At 39.2% G+C, this 21,585-nt stretch overlaps 1 long non-coding RNA gene across 2 annotated transcripts in view; it reads right to left on the reverse strand.

The window, feature by feature from the left end:
• The window catches only part of LOC138784553 (uncharacterized), a 277,446-nt gene extending 256,734 nt beyond the window's left edge, over positions 1-20,712 (reverse strand). For both annotated transcript variants that reach the window (XR_011361875.1, XR_011361874.1), the window contains exons 1-2: positions 19,728-20,712; positions 17,794-18,046 (exon numbers count right to left, since the gene is read on the reverse strand). This is a non-coding gene — a long non-coding RNA (uncharacterized lncRNA). The remainder of the gene's footprint in view (positions 1-17,793; positions 18,047-19,727) is intronic.
• Between the last annotated feature and the right edge of the window lie 873 nt (positions 20,713-21,585).

Here is a 21,585-nt window from a genome sequence, read left to right on the forward strand (position 1 = left end):
TTTTTTTCAGAGTCTGGGTGTCTTTAAAACAAATGTACCATCAGTGTATTCACTTTAGGTTTTGCACATGAAAGGGCTGGAAGCGCAGTAATAGATTGAGCATCAGCCAGGGGTGAAGCACTGAAGATGAGCTGGCCCGCCCCCTCTGGGAGGAAACCCCCTCCTCTCTAAGATGCTGCTGATTCTAAAGGAACAGATTCATAGAGGGGCGGAGATCTCCTCCAACTGGGGGCAGGCTGGCCCGCCTACAGTGCTTCACCCCTGTCCGTGCTCGGTAATAGACCGCCACCATGGCGGGAACCGGACCGCGGTTCAAAAAAGGACCTTAGCACCATCTTACCCGCGCTGGCCTACTCATGTGCAAAACTTAAAGTGAATGTACTGATGGTACATTTGTTTTAATATACAGTGAATGAAAGCAGAAAACTCCGTACACTGTGAATTGTTTATGCGAGAGGAAGATGTACTGTACTAACCCAGCACACTCACCACCCAATTGCCCAGATTTATCATACTGTCAAAAGACAAAAAATGCCTGGTTTGCCCATAGAAAAAAATTGCAGCTCAGTTTTCATTTTATCAGAGCAATCTGAGAAATTAAAGCTGACCTGAGCTGATTGGTTGCTATGAAAAAAATTAGACTTGAGAATTTTTTTTTAAATCTCAGACAGATTGATAAATTTGGCCCGATATACAGGCCGATGTCTGCTTCTAGCTACAGATGTGTTTTGTAGGTGTGGAAAACAATTGATAACTGGTTATTGGGTGTTGTTACCCTGTCTATCCAGTACTAAAGGGGTTGTCAGGTTCAAAGTTTTTAATACATAAGTATGCCAAGCCTGTGAAATCAAAACAAATCTGTGTCTATGCCTATCTCCCTTGCTCCCCCAAAGCCTCCCCTGTGCTACACTTTCTGGTGCAACGTTTTGTATCTACTTTGACATCAGGAAGTGGTTTGCAACAGAGATCAAGCACTGGAATAATTGTGGCTGCAAGACAGTGAGGGAGGTAAGTATAGGCTTTTTTATTTTGATCATGCAGCTTGGGCATAAAAACTTTGCACCAGGCAACCTTCTAAAATAAGACTGAAAAATAAAACATTATATACCCAGGAACTGGTATGGAGCTGTAATCTGGTCATGTATAATACTTTGCTTCCCACTTTTCAGTATGTTAAAAAAAAATACAACACAGCATACTTACCCATCGCTGTCTCTGATAAATCTTCCAGTCCCCACTGCAGTACTGTTCTCCAGCCTTCTGCTGATATTCCATGTACACCGGAATTGCCCACATAGCCCAGTAATTGGAGGATTGGGCACAGAACATCAGTGGAAGGACAAGACCACAGTGGGGACTAGAAGATTTCACAGCGGCAGGTCTTTTATTTGTTTAATGCACAGGGAGGCAGGAAAAATATTCTATTAGCACCAAAAGTACCTTTAAAGGAGTAGTCTAGGATCAGACTTTTAAAAAAAAAAAAAAACAGCTGGGGGGGAGGTGGGTGCACATAACAATGTGTACTTACCTCCCCAGCTCCAGTGCTGGGGTTCATCGTCATCCACTCCAGTTCCCGGTCTCTGCCCACATCTAGGTCTGAGTGAGGACCTGGGATGCAATGGGTCCCGCCTCAGCAGCTGACTGGCTGAGCAAGCCTGACACATCATGTCCTAGGTCCCCACTCAGATCAGGAAACTGCTGGGGACCAGGAACCAGAGCAGAAAACAGCAGACCCCTGTGCTGGAATGGAAGATCCTCCTATGGACCAAGGCACCGACCAATCACGTGGCCACCTTGGAGTCTGGTGGAAAAAAGAGGGGATCTTAGATGACAGAGACATCATCTGTCGGTGGACGGTCGGGAGAGTCCCATATACCTTATGCTGACCCAAGTGGTGAGTATGATCGACAAAAGTATAAGGCGCATAGGGACCTTATTATACAGGTTTTTAAAATGTTATAGTTTGTTTTGAGTTTATTAGATAGAATGAAGTTTGTCTTCTGGGTTGTTTTTAAGCACTATCAAAGAGAAGACAAACTTTTTTTTCCATAGCACAAAGAATTATTTTTGCAAGTCAAAACCTTGTGTAAAACATACACTGACAAATACCAGCACATACATAAGTGTAAATAAATGTATCTAACTATCCAAGATGCTATTTGACCACAATAAAGTAGATGACTTAGGGTCCTATTCCACGGGCCGAGGAGGGCCCTATCAACGATGTAAACGAGCAGCGATCTGGTAGATCGCCGCTCGTTTACTGGACCTATTCCACGGCCCGATGATCGTTGCAACATCATACATTACCTGGCTGCAGGGCTTGTCCTCCGCTCCGTCTCCTCCCCGGGTCCCCTGCGCTCTATCTTCTGAATGGCCGATCAGCTGACAGGCCACACTCAGCCAATCACAGGCCACGGCGGTCCCGGCCTGTGATTGGCTGAGCACTCCGTCAGCTGACCGGCCATTCAGAAGATAGAGTGCGCGGGACCCGGGGATGATGACAGCGCAGAGAAGAAGCCCTGCAGCCAGGTAATTTATGATGATGCTGCTGCTGTTTCTTCTCAAATCGTCGGTTGCCCGCCGCGCACCGCTATTCAACCGTAGCGATGCGCAGTGGGGGAACAATGATTTTAGGTCTGGCCCTAAATGAACGATCAGCCGATGACACGATCATCGGCTGATCGTTCTCTCTATTTCACCGAACGATAATCGGCCGAATCGGGCCAAATGGGGCCGATCCAGCCGATTATCGTTACTGTGGAATAGGGCCCTTACTCGCAGTTGCAGTGGTCCTATAGCTTGGAATGAAGGCACCAAGCTGAGCTGAAGCACTGGCTGTATGAGCAAACAAGAGCAGCTCAAATAAGCATTGTCTTGTTTATTCTACTACTAGCAATCTACTAGCAAGTGAACAGTTATTCATAGATCTGATAGATCTGCTTGCATGTGCAGCTCCTATCAGATACTGTATACATAGGTTGTATGTTCGGCTCAGATTTAGCAGTCTATCTTGGGACAACAGTGTTTCTTTTTTCGATAGCAGCCAATCACAGCTCAGTTTTCATTTTACCAGAACTCCTTTAAATATGAAAGCTGATCTGTGATTGGCTATGGGAAAACCAGACAAATTTGTCTTCAGATTGATAAATCTGGGCCCTAGTGTCCATCAATCATGAGTCCAGGGGTCTGGTGCTGTTTTACAAACATTTACTATATAGTCCCAGTATTACTGTAACCTGTCATTCAAAAGAATATATAACCAAAGGACCATAAGCATATATAACCAAAGACTAGATACTTCTAGGTTCTTTCCTGCTTTATTAGATAAAAGCTGCCAGAATATCAGGGACTATGTACTTTCCGTTCTGACATAGTCAGTATTCACTAAGCCCATTGCTATATTGCTATCATAGAAATACAAAGATCATGCAGATATAAACTGCAGGAGCCAGGTGAAAATAGATACTTGGAGAAATTGACTTACACAACATGTTGCCATCTGTTGGAAATGAGAAAGGTTATATAACATGTCGCTGTTCCTCATTTCTTATGTTACCTTTGTGGTGGTGAAAATAAAAGAGTGCATAGGACAGTAAGGTGAGATGTGGGTATTAGTCTGTCTATCGGACTTGTAACCTGCAAAAAGGGGGATAAACAGTACAGGGGACAAAATAACTAGAACACCCCTATTTTTTATATAGCTTTTCCTGACTTGGGACTTTCCATCACCGGTAACTTATTTCACTATTCATGAACTTTATTGCTTGTGCAATTGCTGCTGCAAAAATCTGTTTATTTGTTTTAGGGGCATGATATAAGACCCGACACTGACCTTAGTTCTAAAGGCTCGGATTCCAGTAAAGTTGAGCAGCCTGCTTTTGTTGTTTATCTAACTTACATAGTTAATAGAAATTTGACTCTTTGACTCTTCTTACTATAATAATAAAAGCACTTTACTGCATTCTGGAATCACAGACAGATATATAAGAGGCACCAGGTGTGTAAAAGCTATCTAAAAGGGTAAGCAGTTTGGAACATGAATTGCACCTGACAAATTCCTAATAAAGAGAATCTATCAGCAGGCTAGTCACCACTCACCTGCCAGTATTCCCTTGGTTGCACCATTGGAAGTCCCCTTTACACATCAGGAAATTCTATCCGGATTTCTTATCAGGAAATCCAAATAGGTTTCCGGACCCATATGGTTCTATTGTGCAGGGACACCCTTCAGGATTTTTCCTAAAGGGTGCCCGTTCTGGGAAAAGGTTCAGGAAATTATGGAACCTGTTGTATTTTCTTATGGAATTCTGTCACAATGCCCCCATAGATGTATATGGAAGCATACGAAATTCCAGACACTTTCCCCCATGCACATCTGGAAAGCATCTGGAATTCCTGATCTGGAAATCCTGAAGGCATTCCTGATGGTTTTCTGACCATAAATACTGATTACTCTTAGAAAATCCTGATGGGGGTGGGCCAGGGCCCCCCAGTTCAAAACCAAGCCTGTCCACCAGCTGCTTCAGGAATTCCCCCTCATACACATACATTGTCATCCTGAGGCGTGACATAACTTGTCTAGGCAACAAGATCCCGGATGTGTGCACTAACTGCTCAGTGACCTCAGGAAGGCAGTGAATATGGATAAGGTAGTGTCCACAAAGCAGCTGAAGATAAACCCAGAAAAATGGAGAGAGATGGAAAAATGGTGAAAAAGAAGAAACAGTTGATAATAGATCTTTAAGTATTAAAAATCACTGGTGTGCAGTCTTACTCCCTGCTGGACAATTGCTGACCCAGTCCTGCAAATGGCTGCCAGAGACCTTCCCTCTCATTCTCTCTCTCTCTCCTCAGCCACAGCCCATACTACTTTGGCACCAAAGCAAATGGAAGGGCCTTGGGAGGGAGAAAGAAAGGCAATATATATATATATATATATATATATATATATATACACATACACTACCGTTCAAAAGTTTGGGGTCACATTGAAATGTTCTTATTTTTGAAGGAAAAGCACTGTAATTTTCAATGAAGATAACTTTAAACTAGTCCTAACTTTAAACAAATACACTCTATACATTGCTAATGTGGTAAATGACTATTCTAGCTGCAAATGTCTGGTTTTTGGTGCAATATCTTCATAGGTGTAGAGAGGCCCATTTCCAGCAACTATCACTCCAGTGTTCTAATGGTACAATGTGTTTGCTCATTGGCTCAGAAGGCTAATTGATGATTAGAAAACCCTTGTGCAATCATGTTCACACATATGAAAACAGACTAGCTCGTTACAGAAGCTACAAAACTAACCTTCCTTTGAGCAGATTGTGTTTCTGGAGCATCACATTTGTGGGGTCAATTAAACGCTCAAAACGGCCAGAAAAAGAGAACTTTCATCTGAAACTCGACAGTCTATTCTTGTTCTTAGAAATGAAGGCTATTCCATGCGAGAAATTGCTAAGAAATGTACTACTCCCTTCAGAGGACAGCACAAACAGGCTCTAACCAGAGTATAAAAAGAAGTGGGAGGCCGCGTTGCACAACTAAGCAAGAAGATAAGCACATTAGAGTCTCTAGTTTGAGAAAAAGACGCCTCACAGGTCCCCAACTGGTACCCGCAAAACACCAGTGTCAACATCTACAGTGAAGAGGCGGCTGCAGGAATTTGGGCTTCAGGGCAGAGTGGCAAAGAAAAAGCCATATCTGAGACTGGCCAATAAAAGAAAAAGGTTAAGATGGGCAAAAGAAAACAGACATTGGACAGAGGAAGACTGGAAAAAAGTGTTGTGGACGGATGAATCCAAGTTTGAGGTGTTTGGATCACAAAGAAGAACGTTTGTGAGATGCAGAACAAATGAAAAGATGCTGGAAGAATGCCTGACGCCATCTGTTAAGCATGGTGAAGGTAATGTGATAGTCTGGGGTTGCTTTGGTGCTGGTAAGGTAGGAGATTTGTATAGGGTAAAAGGGATTCTGAATAAGGGTACTATTACACCAACAGATCTGACGACAGATTATCTGCCAAAGATTTGAAGCCAAACCCAGGAACAGACTATAAACAGGGAACAGGTCATAAAGGAAAGACTGGATTTCTCCTCTTTTCAGATCCACTCCTGGGTTTGGCTTCAAATCTTTGGCAGATAATCTGTCGTCAGATCTGTTGGTGTAATAGTACCCTAAGGAAGGCTATCACTCAATTTTGCAACACCATGCCATACCCAGTGGACAGCGCTTGATTGGACAATTTCATCCTACAACAGGACAATGACCCTAAACACACCTCCAAATTGTGCAAGAACTATTTACAGCAGAAGCAGGCAGCTGGTATTCTATCGGTAATGGAGTGGCCAGCGCAATCACCAGATCTGAACCCCATTGAGCTGTTGTGGGAGCAGCTTGACCGTATGGTACGCCAGAAGTGCCCATCCAACCAATCCAACTTGTGGGAGCTGCTTCTAGAAGCGTGGGTTGCAATTTCTCAAGCTTACCTCAACAGATTAATAGCTAGAATGCCAAAGGTGTGCAATGCTGTAATTGCTGCAAAAGGTGGATTCTTTGAGGAAAGCAAAGTTTGATGTAAAAACAATGTTATTTCAAATACAAATCATTATTTCTAACCTTGTCAATGTCTTGACTCTATTTTCTATTCATTTCACAACGTATGGTGGTGAAGAAAAGTGACTTTTCATGGAAAACACAAAATTTTTTATTTTTTTTTTTTTTTTTACATATTTAAGCATATATCTTTAGGTTTTATTAAATCAAATATGTTCCAGTACCTATGAGATGTTGTGAACAAGACTATACCCTGAAAGGCGTCGACGTAGTGTTTTCTTGTTTTTTGTAACTATCCTAGAAATCAATAACGAAATCTATTTTTACACCCTTGGAAGTGCTGGAACTTATTTGATTCATTGTTAGACTCTGCTTTGGGTTTCTTTCATTCACAGACAGGTGTGGAAGGTATTGGTGGAGCTGACTGTGAGTTTCTTGTGTGTATCTTTACATCTCTAGTATATTTCACTATATTTACTATATATTGTAAAAAAAAGTATACAATTTTTTTGGTGGTACAGAAAAGCATGGTGAGAGGGATATTTCCATACCCCAAAAAATCATATGCAAACTTTAGGAGGCAAAATATAGTCAAAAGTGCCATACTTTTGACTATGTATGCTCCATTCAAGTCAAAAAGGAAACTGTAGGATACTTTTTTAATACATTGTAAATGTACTGGTGAGGGATAAGTGTGAACCTACTATTGAGCGGACACTTAAGAGCAGCGTTTATAAAATTGTTTAAATTTCGTACTCCTCGTGTGTCCATTCCAGTGGATTTATGATGAGGCACAAATCTCTTGACAAATCCTGCACATCTAATGCCGCTGTTAGGCAGCCTAAGAAATCTAGTCAATCTTTTCCATGGAAGGACACACCGTGCAATGCCATGACTTCTTGCCACCCAATTGGCGAGCAGGGTGCAGACTGTTGAAAAGTCGCACAATTTCTTGAGCAAGCAAAAACATGCAACTTTTTTGACTGGTGTAAGCTCGGTGCAGATTTTTATAAATGACCCCCAAAATGTATCAAGACTAACATGGGGGAAGCTTTTTTTTATAACACGTATTTCAAATAAATTCATTTGTAAAGTACATACAACTTTCACATTACTTTATATAATTGTATTATAACTAAAGCGGTACAGTCTATTAGGTTAACTTCTGACATGTGGCACATTATTAGTTATAGCTTGGTGAAGCATGCAGCAGAATGCTTCAATCTCGGGCTGACCACTCAATCCCTATTATTGCAAGGGGTGGACTCCTTTATAAGTCTATAAAGCCTGTCTTGAATGTATCTGCAATGAGTTGGATCAGATGGCCAGCCATGAAGTAAAACACTCTACTGTGCCCATCCCCCAGCTATAACTAACAATAAGGCCTAATTCACACATTCGTTGTTCTGTCCGCAATTTGCGGGTACGCAATTGCGGACAGAACATGAAACCAATGTTATCCTATGGCCCTGTTCACACATCCGTACGTGTATACGGGGCCGTGATTCATGCCGCAGAAAAAAACAGACATGTAATGGGGACTGTTTTTTTGCGGCACGTTTCGCTAGGGTAATGATGTGTGAATGTAGTGCTCTGGAAAGCACGGATCACTACGGATGCACATATGGTAGTGCGGTCTGCGGCTGCGGACTGCACTACGGGTGTGTGAATGTGGCCTAAGAAGGGGTTTCAACAATGGGACCCAAACTGATTTGAACTTCTGATATGTCTGTGTGACATCAAAAGGTAACATAAATTACAGTAATGCTTTAAGGCTTTATTTATAACTGTTTTGTGGTTTCTATCATAAATGGGAAGGAGGTGATGGGGCTGAATACATCTAATAACAGAAAGCAGCAGTTAGAATGGAACCTACCATGATGTTTGTATATTGTGCTTTATTATGAGCTTCCAATACAAGTGTGAATATATCCTAAGCTTTATTTAGGAGATGTCTGAGAGTGATCTGGGGTCCTGGCCAATAAAATGCATAGGTCCTTTACCACCTGAGACGGGGTATACCTGAGCTGCGTTAAAAGTCAATTTGAGCAGCAATGATGTTCATAGACTGTCAAGGGGATGTCACCACTGCTAAGTTTTCAGCAGGACATGAATCTGAGTAACCATTGAGAACAGGCTACAGGCACTGATGGCACAGATAGCCAGTGAACAAGGTGGCACAGAAAAAAGCACATTACAGGGGTATTTCAGAAAGTATTTGCACTGAATAATTATGCAGAGGCTGCTATCAAATAGAAACAAACTATACTCACCTTCCCTGCTCTGCACCCGGTCCCGCTAGTGTAGCACTTCCTGGGGTCAGCAAAGAAACTGGACACTCAGCCAATCAGGCCACAAAAGTGTCCTACTTCAACCACTGATTGGCTGATTCCCCAAAATACCCCTTTAGGGTGTGTTCACACATAATGCATCTGCAGCGGATTTCTTGAGATCCGCTGCAGATCCCTGCCCTGTACACTCTTTGGGCAGACAAACATCCCGCTGTATGGCCGCACCCAGCTCGCTCTGGCTTGCTTTGGGGCTTCCGGCACGTCCCACTCGGCCCCGAAGCAAGCCAGAGCGGGGACCAGGTGAAGTTTACACTCTGGCAGTGGGGGGGTTAACGGGGAAGGGTGCAGACATACTCACAGCGGAATATCCACCCCGCTGCAAGTTTGTCTGCCCATAAGTGTACAGAACAGGGATCCGCAGCGGATCTCGCTGCTAATTCGCAGTGAGAAATCCGCTGGGGATCCGTTACATGTGAACGCACCCTTAAGAAGTGCATCGGGGAGGTCCTCTTTAACAGTCTGGTCTGATTCCACAGCTCCCACCATTGCTTGTAAACTCTGGCAGGAGATACAGCTGATTCTTTTACAGAGTGTCACTTTCAGGAAGACGAACAATAACTTTTCTAAATTTTCTACCACAAAGCTAAAATAATTACTTGAAAAGCCTTACTTCTGATAAATACACATTGTACTTGGTCATTAGGATTACATGGGCGACATAATCAGCAAACAGTAACAGTTTGAACTGGAAATTTGTAATATGCAATAATTGAAATAATCGGAATTCCAGACTTAATAGTTGCTCTCATCATATACTTGCCTCATTTCAGTTTTCTATATTATGTTGGAAAACTAAATTAAAGAGCAATTTATCAGTCATTACAGCATAATTGCATTTCTGCTGTCTCGGTTCACCATGTATAGACTTTTTAATATCTTCCAGGTTATCACTAAACCAAACACTTCTGAATAATACTAGTGTCACTGTGGCTGCTACTAGCATAGTAAACACATGAACAGCTAAATCCTTGGTTTATTTATTTAAAAAAAGAAAAATATAATATAACCCATTGTAATCTCAAGTGCACTGTATTTCGAGGCAAGATTCTAACATTCACCAATCCACTTGTCAGTAAATCATATAGAACTAAAATACCACAGACAGAACACAGCCCCTTGGGAAGCAGTGCTGTCAATCATCAGCCGACCTCCTATATCATTGGATGACTTAATGAAGCACAAGGATGACTGACAGGTCATATAGAAAGCCAGCCTTTGTTTCAATTTACATTATACCAACACTATTTGGCATTAAAAGAAAATGTATTTTTAGTAATGGTGACATAAGGTAATGAACTTGTATTGTCCCACCTAATAGTCACAGAAATATTTTATATGTAATGTGAACAATGCAGAATAAATGACTAATGTAATTACATATTATTTTTAGCATATTTAGACTATTGCACAGATATGATACATTAGATTTATTACAATAGATACATTACATTAAAACAGAGATAAGGCAAAAAAATATTCTGTTTTAATTCCAAATAACAAAAAATCACAACCATGAATAGAATCCTGGCCACTAACCTAATATCCCTGTTATAGTTCCAATGTATCATACAACGGACAGGAACTGCCAGGCCAACCCTTAGCATATATTCTATCGCCATGACCTCCTTGTCCAAGAAGAATTTTATAGACTAATAGTTTATTTAGGTTTATTAGTATGTTCAAACACAGCATATCCATTTCTGTGGCTGTTCTATACATTGGAATAGGGTTTCTAAAAGTCCACAAACATCCCAATTTTCAGCTGCACAAACTTCTACAACTAATCCGCTGCCTGTAAACATACTCCTAGGACCTTATACAGTAAACTACAACCTCTGGCTACATAAGAGCAACACTCACATAATCTGGTTTCTCTACTGTGGGGATTGAATTTATGACATATCTAATATTTTTCTTTGACTCCCTGTATTGACTCCCTGTATTGAGGTTTATGCTGATTAAGAAATGCGGAAAGAAGTGGTCAGTTTTGAGAAGGAGATGAGTTTACTAAATGGCTAGGGTTAATGATACCGGTATTCTGTTAGCTCATGGGTGCCATTGATTTGTCATAAATGTTTGACTTGATCATTAACACCTAGAGCAGTACTGGGGATTGGTTCTAGGATACAAACACATGGAAATTAGGAATATGACATTTGACATTGACACTAAAATCTATATATTTTTTTAAACAAAACTGCAACTCCAGTTGTTGATATCAAAGAATGGCACATAATAGGCAATGGTAAATGTCTAATTTACAACTATCTTCAGTTACTTCCATCATTCCTCATCTACTCAATAAGATCATTATTCTTACATGCAATTAAAAAGGCCATTTATCTCTTTGGAACCAGTAGTTATATTCTTGCTGTCATGCCATGCTACTCAAAACTGCTGCTAACACTGGCTTTATATGCTGGACCTTAGTTACAGACTTTACCCTTAACAAATATGTCTCTCATCATAGACCATCTAAACCTTCATGTAGGCAGCACTGTCACCATAGCATCCGAGCACCCTACTAGCATTTTTGCTCAATATGTACTCAAACAACAAATAACTTTCACAGGCAGCACGGCAATGTGCATAAATGAATGCTTGGGGTGTTACAGAATACAACATAGGAATTACTAGCAATAGCTTCATGTTGAGTCCTACAATTTAATGTATCTACCTACTGGCTTGAGGGCTTCCTGGGCACCTTCAGTATAACACAGACTATATCTGTCTCTTTTAGTCTGTTGCAAGTTTTTCAACTAATAACACTGCAAACATGGGTGAGTGGACCTTTTATGTGCTTGCTACCTACAAATAATAGCGTGAAACACTGTATTCGATGACAGCTTGGGTAGTTGAAAAGAAAGATATATGACACGGCTCATGAAGGGCATGAAGATCTGGAACATTTATGGATCAGTGGTGTCATAAAAATGTTGGGAGATGTGTAAGATGTCCTTGATTATAGTTCTTTCCCCACAGATAAACAGTTCCTTTTAGTATGACTTCTATTGTAAGTTGCACTGCGCTTGGGCTAATGAATGCTCACAAAGTATAGAAATACACCAGCAGAATACATTAGGAAAATACGCCTGGTGTTGCATACAGATTTGCCACACAGTGATTCAGGCCTTCTATGTTATACAATACCCCTGAAATCCTTTGCTATTGCCAAGAAGTCCATTGACATCTCTCCTACTCATATTAATGCACCGAGACTCAAAAGGGTGTCAGAAAGACAACAAAAGACAGCGAATTCCAAGAAGGGATAGTGGACATTTTGCCGTACAAAAGAATAATCAAGAAGCCTATATTTTTTGGATTAAGGGTAACAGTTGTTAATCAAAGTTGTATAGTTATATTTCTTAGGTCTGTTTATTGAAGTGTTCTTGAGGTGTTTTCAGCGATAAAATGGTGGGTGTGGACAAGCTTGCCTAGATCACGGGCTCCTGAGATTTACTGGTCATTTCTCATCTCTGTCAAGAATACAAAATGTACGTGAGCAGCCTACTAAGTGTTCCAAGATGGCTGAATAATGCCCTATCAGTAGGAGACAGAATATGCATCTAGTGTCTTGTTGAGCATATACTGAGACAGTATTTTAACAGTATACCATTCTATCGTTGTCTAGATTATATTTATGAAAGGACACCGCTTGGTCGTCAACTGTTAATGTAAGCATTCATTATTGTATGTAATCAAATAGGAAGAAAGGAAAGAGACGCCCTGAGACCGCTTGATACAACAGTCCAGATGTTTCTGATCAGATTCTAAAGAATGAGAACACTGACCAACTGGACAGTGTGAAGAGCACATGGCTCGGAGTAGGGCAGTTGCCAGTATTTTTGAATAGTATACAAGAGCATTGTCCTACTGCTTCACTGCATACTAGACACCGCATAAGGAAGTGATAGATCTTGAATTGCTACAGTAAGACCTAGTGCTATGTACATATACATTCACATATATTGAATAAGGGTATGTTCTTATGTAACAGATTTGTTGAGGATTTGGGCATGGAGCATGTGCCTAAATCCTCATCAGATCCAAAAACATTCCACGCCCAATGCATGTGAATTTGTTTTCTTCAACACCAATCTGGGAATAAACACTCTAGGAATAAACCTGAGTGGATTTTTGGCCACAGATTAGAAAAAAATATCTACAGAAACAGTATTTCCACAGACTCCACAAAGAAAGGCTGCCAAAAAGACCCATTGAATGACAGTAGGTCTAGTCTTTGTGTGGATTTGTGGTACATTAATGGCACATCAACAACAGAATTCAAGTGTTAGATTTCTGCTGCAGATCCTCTTAGGCTCACCTATAGGCAAATCCGTGAGGTATGAATGTAGCCTAATAACGAATGATAGAAAATTGTCAAGGCTACAATTTTGGATCTTATATTTGTACACTACATTGCCCTTGACTTCACTAACAGTTGCCAGCTATGTTATGATACACCCTGACAGTATTTATACTCTTTGATATAGTCAATTCATGTCATGTGCCAACGTCTATAAGCAAAGCATGTGACCACTACTATTTAACCATGCTTTTTAGTAACCTAAATATGGGTTTTTAGCTGGCATTATGATTTATTATCAATTACATATTTGTAATATAGCTACATACTAATAATGTTATTTATTGGGAATTTCATTCAAGTAGAGTTATATTTCCATATATTTGCCAAGAAATACACAATCTGTCATACCTGGAAATGAACACAGATATATATATACACACACACACAACATACTGCCATTATGTTAACAAAAAGTGTGGATTTGTGTCTATATGTGTATAGAGAGAGAGAGAGTGAGAGAACTATTTTGCTGTTTTTTTGTCGTATTACTCCTATTATGTTATTTTTTTTCTAAACTATATATCCGGACATACAGATATAGACATATCATCTATGCACACATTTAAATATGCAAGTGTAGGTGTGTGTGTGTGTGTGTGTGTGTGTGTGTGTGTCTTTATACTTCTGAACAGCTCTCACAAAAAAAACTACAATATAGTGACATACCAGTGACATATACCTATTACTAAACAATAACATATACATATATAGTATGTTTTATATGGAATGTTTTATATATTCCATATATAAATAATGTTATAAGGGCCAGCACAATGAGCACAAATTCAGACAGGGGAAAAAAGGAATCAAACCCACAAAATTTGAACAATAAAAACCTCTAAAATGGCACCAAAAACCTTTCACTTGCCAAAACTCCACAAAGGAATAGATAGATAGATAGATAGATAGATATCATGCTATTATATATTTTCTAAATATTAATAGGTTAAAATGCATTCTCTGACCACAAACTGGACATTGCATGATACCATACTAAACCTACAGGCGTTTCCAAATGATGTAAGGTGTTTGCCAAATTTCATCACCATTATTACCATATTTCATCAACTAACATTAACTGTGGTAAAGAACATATATATATATATATATATATATATATATATATATACCTGTCATTATATTTTTCCAAACATTTGCCCCTTTAAAGTCAATAGTAATCAAAAGTGCCCTACTTGGCCAATCTGCCTCAGTATTTATTATTACACTAAGAGTATATAAGGCGCATTATGCTTATTGACATTTAGAACGCACCTTCACCTTAGAATAACTGTAAAACCAAGCTTACCACTACAGCTAGACAGACTCACAATACTGTACCTGTGAATATTTCGCTCATTATAAATTGCCATAAAACAAATCGCTATTATGAGCTCCAATTACACAAGCATACAGGACTGTTTTATGCAATCATTAAAACATAATGTAGCTTTTTTATTATTTTATTGCTTCGATGATGCAACAAAGAAATCACGGGGGAACCACCTCTAGTACGCCGTGATTTACCATGTCTTGGCCTTCTATAGACTTTTTGAGAGATTCTAAAAAACTATTCCCGCTGAATGTAAGGCGAGATTAAAGAGAAATGTAGAATTTACAATTTGTTGTCTTGGGTTACATAACCGTCCAGCAAACAAGCCCAGATGGAAGAAAAGCCAATGCATTTCTAAGGCACCAGTGCTCTCTACAGCATTGTACAGTGGGTAACAAAGAGCCCATGAGACGTGACACAGCATAAATATGTACACACTGCTACAAAAGAACTTAAGATTCCTCCTTGTGGGATCTTACAATATAAATGGAAAACTTTAACCAAGCAGGCCTACCAAAAGCCCTATTTTCTTATAACTCCAACTTGTTTCTTAAGAACTCGGATAGAATTCTGGGCTTTTTCTTTTATTAGTTTGAGTGAGTTGGAAGCAGGGAGGCTGAATGGAAAATACTGTGCCAGCTATTCAGATACAGTACAAAAGCCGGTTGCATTTTACATAACGGTAGGAACACAAAAGCTATGAAGTATTCAGGGTTTGAAAACTGCTGCCCAATCTGCATGTTGTGTTCTTTATTTCAGAGCATTCCTGGAAGGAATTTAGGCGGAAGGTGTGGAATATATCATGCTCGAAGTACCCAACATAATGTATGAACTATAGAAATATGCAGTTAAAAAGAAATGTTCTGGGTGTGTCTACCAACACTACCAGCACTTCCCTGCAAAGTACTTTTGTCACAGCCAACAAGATCTTTATAGAGCTCGGCTTTATGGTTATATCTGTAATGAGTGGCACTGGCGGCTTTACATAAGAACATTGGGACATCGACAAACACTTTACATATTATGTAACGTTGTGCAAACTCTCTAATGTCCTAAACTATCAGTGCAATGTAGTCATTAGAAAAGGCCTCTTCTCTCTAAACCGTGATATTAAGACATCAGGAAAATATGCATTGCTCAGCTAGAAAGTTTTCTGAAAAGAACATCCACTCGTTCTCGTCTCTGTTCCGTTCTTTTGGTATAAAATATGCATAGTTAAGCAACATTACATAATCTTCATTGTGAGGTCTGCCAGCTATTATGTGGTCATGAGGTTTTCCAGTTACTCAGCGTTATTAAGCATCGTTGAGTCAGTTCTCTCAGAATCTAACATGGCCGCTCCTGAATAGGCAAGCACGCAGACCTTTGGCTATTCATATAATTCTTTTTTTTTTTTAAACATATTTTCTGTCATTCTATGACTTGTTTTTTTATTGTATCGGTATCTGGTCAAGGTCTTCTATGTACAATGCAGTATAATTCTTTCTATAAATCTTTTATTATGCTATAATATTGTTACCGGAACCCCATATGTGATCAGATTTACTTACCTATGACAAATTCTCCACTTCATACGTTTATAGATATATCCTTTTACCATACATGTTACATTTCACTATGTACAAGAATGGTTGCCAAGGCGTGCTTCTTACATATTGTAAATTTAAGGCCAGGTTAAGACATATTTTATACTCCCTCTGTGTGCTGTAATAGCTCAAAGAGAAGGCATTACCCGGTAAGCAATATACACTCAGTCCACAAAACCCAATATTTTTCTGTACTTTTTTTTTGCCCAGTTAAAACCATACTTTTTATAGGTGATATGAGCTATGGATGTCAAAAGCGTTGTTCCAATCTATGATTTTATATAGACAGTACAAAATAGTCAAAAGCCAATGACAGTAAATAGTGTGTAGCTGTACTAAACCAGATGCTAACAACATCTGTAAACCTTGCCTTTACAATACAAGCATTTTTTTAAATTCCACAATACAATTATCAAACCAAAGTTAAGAAAAAAATAATAATACTGAAACAAGTAGAAGTATGGGGTGTGGTGAGGTTGGTTATGTGTAGGGCAGTGTGTGGCAATGTTGGCTAACACCACACGTAGTAAATATTTAGAGCAAAATGCCCTATTCACTATGCAGATGTAAACCAACAGTGAGTATAAGACTGAGTAAGGTTGTGGGCCACATGTCATATTTATCCTTATCCTTTGGGATAAGTATATGTACCATTATAGATAGATAGATAGATAGATCGATCATATTTAACTATACAATAAATAAACCTACACCAGCGAAGCAGTCGTGGTCTATCTCTAATGTCATATTCAAAGGAAAGAACAGAAGAGAACAGAAGAAGATATACATCAATTATCTATATATACCATAAGAAAAGACAACATATATGCAATGCACACCAATGTTGTAAATATACATTTAGTAGAGGCACAGCTGGACCCAGATAGGCATTTGATAAAAAGGTTGTAGATCGTAACCAAAACCCATCTGGACAATTTTGACTCATGCAAAATTCATTACAATGTCAAGCACAGAGTCTGAAAACAAAGCCCTGTCAACTTTGAATGAGTAAGCATACAGCCCTGTAGGAAGCCATCTTTGACTGCACAAAACCCTGCTAAAACCCAACAATTTCAACCAAAAACATAACAAAAGACTCTACACAACATGTTCCAAGGATCACTTTATAGTCTATGCAATTCTAATCTGCACATAATATTTGGGGACATAATGCCCTAAAATGCATTTGAATGTAATCATTTGGCTAGGTCATGCTTAACTGTGTAACCACTGGCACGTGCCTCTCCTTCAGCCTTTCTCTTTCATGCAAACATACAATATTCTAGGGAGCCATGAAAGGGATGTGTTAGTCTGTGTATAGTTTATAATTGTTTCCCGCCTAAATGGAGCAGAATCACGTGTCTGCTAATTTATTGCATGAGAAGCATGGATCGCTAAGGCCAATCTTTACTAAATTCCATCTTTTCCACAGAAAGTAGAATTTACATCATATTAGTGCGTCCATAAAAAACTATATCCAATAACTGCCGATAGAATAATCTCACATCTGCAGCTCACATGAATAAAGAGATATATACACAATAATTGTATAAAAATAATACGCTTTATAAAAAGAGGAAAAGAAAAGGTAAAATGTACCTCGATAATGTGGCCAAATCACAATGATGAAGCTTATTCTTTAATCCAAGCAGAAGTATTTGGCAAAGACCCAAAACCAAAAAGTTATATTATCCAGCTATGCAGAACCAGTTTAATCCATCCACGAGTCCAAAAATCCTTGGTTTAGAACCCATCGTATCTTCATACTTCAAAGTATGTGCTTAAAGATAATGTATTTGGAAACCAAATTCAACCATAGTCTCCTGTATCTTTAACAAATCCAAGAGAAGCTCTGTATGATGAAAAAATAGAAAATTTAATATTTTTGTTCAGTAATTGTGAATTTTTATTCAAATGTTGAATCTACATGGAAAGAAAGGCTTCATTTTCATAGCCAAATGTAGGCTCGTTGTATACATAAACCCATATTAGACAATTATTTAATAATTACTTAATAAATACCCTGACTAATAAAATTGTGCGTTGGTTTTATTAAAGAAAAATAGTAATAAAACATCAAATAATCAAAACTTTATTGAGACTTGAATTAAATTGGAAATGAATATGTTTGTGATGGGAAGTGGCACAACACAATATGACAAGGCACTGTAGCTGTAGAGAGCGCTGTTGGAATAAAACAATGGCTCATTGATAGGAAAGAACTGGCAAGGGTTTCCACCAGTATGACTGTTACTATACCAATGAATGGCCACAAGAACTAAATGAAGGAATACACAATATGAACAGGCACTCATGTACTTGTCCTAATAGTACATGCATATTTTTTAAATATATAATACATACATTAGTAATATGCCATCATTTACAAGTTAGTGTCCTACTCAATCCAGATAAATAAGAGAAAGTGTAAAAAATGAAAACGTATTCACCACTGGTATATAGCATCATTGTGTGTTAGAGTAGAAATGTCGCTTTTTGGGGGTTTTTTTATTATTTTTTTTCTTTTTATGCCATACGTCTACCATGTTGGGTAAATATGCCCTTCTCGCTACATATGGCTTTCTAAATGCAAACCATTCTCTTGTCTAACATCTGCATGAACTGCTTTTATGTGGTTACAGGAATATGCAGACACATTGAAGTATATATATAAAACCTATTATCACGATTTAACCATTTCCTTTGCTTATTTCGAACAATGGGAATGTAGTGATAAATCTTCTGTCCAAACTTAGTGGCCTTTCTACAGTTACTGGAACAATGGTGATTAGTATCTCAGCTGTTAATAAGAAAACATGCTTCCACAATTGGCTTTATAGACTGACTTATCAAGGGCTAAAGACAAAAAAGACAAATTAATACTACTACAACACATATTAGTAAGATTTCTCATGAATCCCACGCGTCAGATCTTTCTCTGTATCAAGTTTAAAACTTAAATATTAATAACACATATTATCTAAGAGGTAACAAATAAACAACTTTAATAAAATATAACTTTGTAAGTAAAAAAAAATAAACTAAAAGCTCATCCGTGTTCTCCGCGCTGCGTCACAACTTTTTCCCCGTCGGTAAACTTTAGTCAAAGTTTGGAAACTTTTGCCACTGTCTAATTTTCTCACTGCCGATTAATCGTATGGTGTAAGGCGTCATTTACAAACGCACGTAACCCTTATTATTTCATAGGTTTCTAGTAAACCACCTCTCCTATATACACAGTAATACAATTCAATAAAGATAAAAGCTGAATGAATAAAAACCAATTATTTATGAAAGGGTTGTCTATACAAGAAATGAATAACTATAAAAGTGATAACCTATATGTAAAGTGTTGGTTATAAGAACATCCTATAGCTAAGAGTGAGTGAAATAGTACATAGTAAAGTAACCATAAAAGTTTCCCTTGATATAAATCCATAGGATGTGCTCAGGTAATGTAACATAAAGTGCTAGGCAGTAAACTTCCACTCCACCTGATCCTGCCCTCCCACATCCCACTTTATGCAGCTCACCTCTGAGAGCAGAAAGTTCTCAAGCAGCTTGGTGACTTGCAGGTAACAATGACCTTGAGGTCCTTCTTGCTGGAGGAGTTTCTGAAGACACCGAGCACAGCAAGGCTTGGAGGAGAAGGACTGCTGTGAGATAGAGATGCAGATAAAGAGTTCTTCAGACTTTTCCTTTTGTTCAAGTTCTCGGAGCAAACAAAGAGCTGGAGCTCTGCAGCAGCAGCAGCAGGTTTGTCGCTCCCACCCTCCTCCCTTGTCTAGTCAGGATCCTGCACACTACTACATCCACTGCTATTCCTCACACTTTGTCACGAAACTTTTGTCCTGCATTAGTTTCAGCCCATCCTCAATGACATGCAGGTAAACTTCATGGCAGATCCATCAAGACCAGCAAGTGGGGAGCAGGGAGCCCGACTCTTGGGTGCCCATGGATGTTCCTCTTTGTTTGGGCTGCTCTCCTGATCAGGCAAAGTCCTTCAAATCAAGTTGATCCTCTAAAACTCTGGGCTTTTAAAGAGTGGAAGAGAAAGGGTGAAGAAGCTGATGATGCTGATGAAGATATTAGGTGTGAACCAAGCAGTGTGTCTCCAGTGTCCTGTCCCGTCCAGGACACTCCCCTCCCACATCTCATTGTCCTTGGACTTAGGTTCAACAACAAAGAGATGAGCTAGGCGTCACAGCAACCTACCTGTTGCACAGCCTGCAGCAGCAGCAAGGAGAGCACCCACTGGAAACCAGGACTCTTTCAATCCTCCAGAAGTTTCACTTGTTTCACAAAACAATTTGGGACCAGAATGAGTTTGCTGGCACCTCCCACTAAACAAAAAAGTGCAGGGCAAGGATGGGTAGCCACAGCAACTGGGAGCTTGTTTGCAGGGCTCCTTTGTGGATCTGACTTCTTCTGCACCCTGACAGTCAGGTATCCTTTAGCCATCTTCTAAGCACTTGTTACAAAGTTGTTGTTGTTGTTTTGCAGAGTAGAGTTGTTAGTCAGTCAGCTCCTCTTCTCCCTTTTCTGCTTACTAAGTGCACGTTCCAGCAGCAGAGAGGGAGGAGGAGGAGGGAGTGCAAAATAAACAGCAGACTTTAAAGGCACAGCCCGAAGACTATAGCTGGCTGCTCCAGTTTGGGGTTTGTTTCATCCAAAAGCACTATGTAGTGGTGTGGTCAATGTTGTGGGAAGCTGTGATAAGGATTTTGGGGGTCTCTAGTGAGAAACTACAAGCAGGAAAGTTTTGAAGGAAAAGTTTACATGAACTTTTTCCATTTAGATCATCCCTAAAGTTATTCTGCAAGTTAGGATTGTTCTGTAATAATATTTGTATATATGGCAATAGTATAGGCATCATTGGGAAGCTATACAAGTCCTCAACATTGTAAAACAAGTAAGAACAGAAAACTTGTAAGAAACAGAACTGTTTTCTAAAGGTCAATAATATGTAACTTTCCATTTCTTAAATACCATGTCAGGATATGGTTATACAGATGCGGCGGAGCCAAATGTGTTATTCTTGCATGTAGATGAAATATATGACATTTTAGTCCTAATATGCTAGGGGAGGTTTACCTGGTAGAAGCAAAAAAAATCATGATATCAGCATAAACCAGTCTAGACAAACTGAGCACTACTACATTTATACATATATAGATACATAATATGTGTAATAAATTGAATTATAGCATTCATAGTACATGATAGAATGGGCTGAGTGGGACACTTACCTGGGATAAAACTGTCTCTATCTTCTATGTATGCTTGATATGTTGTAGGCTATAGAAAATACAGCTGAATATAAGTTGTTATTATTATGTCCAGGCAGATATTCTCAAAAAATGGACTTCTTGGACTGAAACATTAATCGTA

The sequence above is a fragment of the Dendropsophus ebraccatus genome, chromosome 2 (genome assembly GCF_027789765.1).
Source record: "Dendropsophus ebraccatus isolate aDenEbr1 chromosome 2, aDenEbr1.pat, whole genome shotgun sequence".
Lineage (NCBI taxonomy): Eukaryota > Metazoa > Chordata > Amphibia > Anura > Hylidae > Dendropsophus > Dendropsophus ebraccatus.